At 41.4% G+C, this 1,657-nt stretch overlaps 1 non-coding gene across 1 annotated transcript; it reads right to left on the bottom strand.

Moving 5' to 3' along the window:
- Nucleotides 1-1,041: 1,041 nt before the first annotated feature.
- Nucleotides 1,042-1,123, bottom strand: trnas-aga (transfer RNA serine (anticodon AGA)). The gene has a single exon. It is a non-coding gene; the product is annotated as a tRNA-Ser (tRNA).
- Between the last annotated feature and the right edge of the window lie 534 nt (nt 1,124-1,657).

Here is a 1,657-nt window from a genome sequence, read left to right as displayed (position 1 = left end):
CCTTATATCGAGTTCTAGGCCCCAATCTTTAGGAGGCTGAAGAAAATATGAATGAGAATGGGTCTAAGAATGTCAGTAAGTAATGAAGAAAGATTGGAGAATGTGGGGCTGTACTCCTTGGAGAGGAAATTTGATTGAGGTGGTCAAGATCATGAGAGGTCCGGGCCAAATAGTTAGAGATATTCAATACCCATTGGTAGAAGAATTGCAAATCAGTGATTACACATTTAAGGTAATTGGCAAAAGAAGCAAAGACGATACCAGGAGAAACTTATTCACATAACAAACGGTTTGGAATAGGTGGTTGAGAGTGTGGTGGAAACAAGTTCAAGTGAAATTTGCAAAAGGAAGTTGAATCATTTTCTGAAAAGGAGAAAAATCCAAGTCGTGGAGAAAAGGCAGACATATGGCACAATGTGCATTGCTCCTTCAGAAGACCAGTACAGCCATGGTAGGTGAAATGGCTTCTTTCTGTCCTGTAAACTTTTTTCTGATTCTATCACAGAGATTACTAATGGAGCTCCTGTGAAGTATTGCTAACTGCTTTACCCAATTAAAAGTGAGAAGTGGACAATATATGGAACACAAGTGATTGTTTTGGTAATATTTAACACATAAATTTACAGAGATTATAGATCCCATAAATAAGTAACATCTCCGGATGCGAAACGCTACGGCCTTGGTGGGGGGCAGCATTCCCAATGTACAAATTAGTGTTTTCAGAAAGACAGCGGTATTACCGTCTTTAATATTTTCTGTCTAACTTAGACAATGGTCCCTATTCATAAATTTATAGGAAATCAAAAAGTTCCTTCGGCAGATGGTCGAAAACAGTAATAAAAAAAATTAAAATAATTGCGAGGAAATCTCGACTTGTTTTGACGAAGCGGGTGTTCTGGAGGAGCAGGAAGTAATCACCGATACGGTTTAGATTTTCAGCTTCCTGCTGAAAATATTTGAGTTGCGCTGACTTGTTTTAATTGTGTGAAATGCCAGAGGCTGGCAAAAATAAAATCCGTGTAAAAGAAAAACAAATTAAGCCGTAGTCGGCAGGATTCGAACCTGCGCGGGGAGACCCCAATGGATTTCTAGTCCATCGCCTTAACCACTCGGCCACGACTACCGACGGTAGAGATACTTTGTTGCTATTTACTGTAGTCAGCGAGTCTTAGCGCGATGGAAGTGGTTACATTGTAACGTTTTGTGTTTGTATTCCGAATGTTGCAACTGGTGGTCATGGGTCACCCCCGGGTCACCAGTTGTTACACTCCCATTCATCCCCAGAGCGGAGCTGCCTCCGGCGGGGCACCGTATTTGATCTCAGCCAAAAGGCTGAGAAACGATAATCCTGGCTAAGTGAAGTAGTTTTCTTTGCTTTGGATTCACTATTTCTTTTCTTGCCTTTCCATCCACCCTCTTTTCCCGCTCTGTCCTAAATCTGGGGCAGATTTTGCCATCTGATTCGCTTCTATCCCATTTATCCTGGCAAAGATTCCGTGGAGAATTGATCATAAAGTGTAAAAAAGAACGTCCAGACAAAACAAAAATGAAGAAAATAAGTCGGGCATCAGTCACTCCACTTTACAGGCGAAAGTGAGGACTGCAGATGCTGGAGATCAGAATCTAAATTAGGGTGATGCTGGAAAAGCATAGCAGT

The sequence above is a fragment of the Chiloscyllium plagiosum genome, unplaced genomic scaffold, assembly GCF_037043375.1.
Source record: "Chiloscyllium plagiosum isolate Xiang-an unplaced genomic scaffold, Cpla_swu_hap1 HiC_scaffold_25, whole genome shotgun sequence".
In the NCBI taxonomy this organism is placed as follows: domain Eukaryota; kingdom Metazoa; phylum Chordata; class Chondrichthyes; order Orectolobiformes; family Hemiscylliidae; genus Chiloscyllium; species Chiloscyllium plagiosum.
The sequence above is the reverse complement of the archived record's forward strand: the minus strand, read 5'-3'. Positions and strand labels throughout refer to the sequence as shown.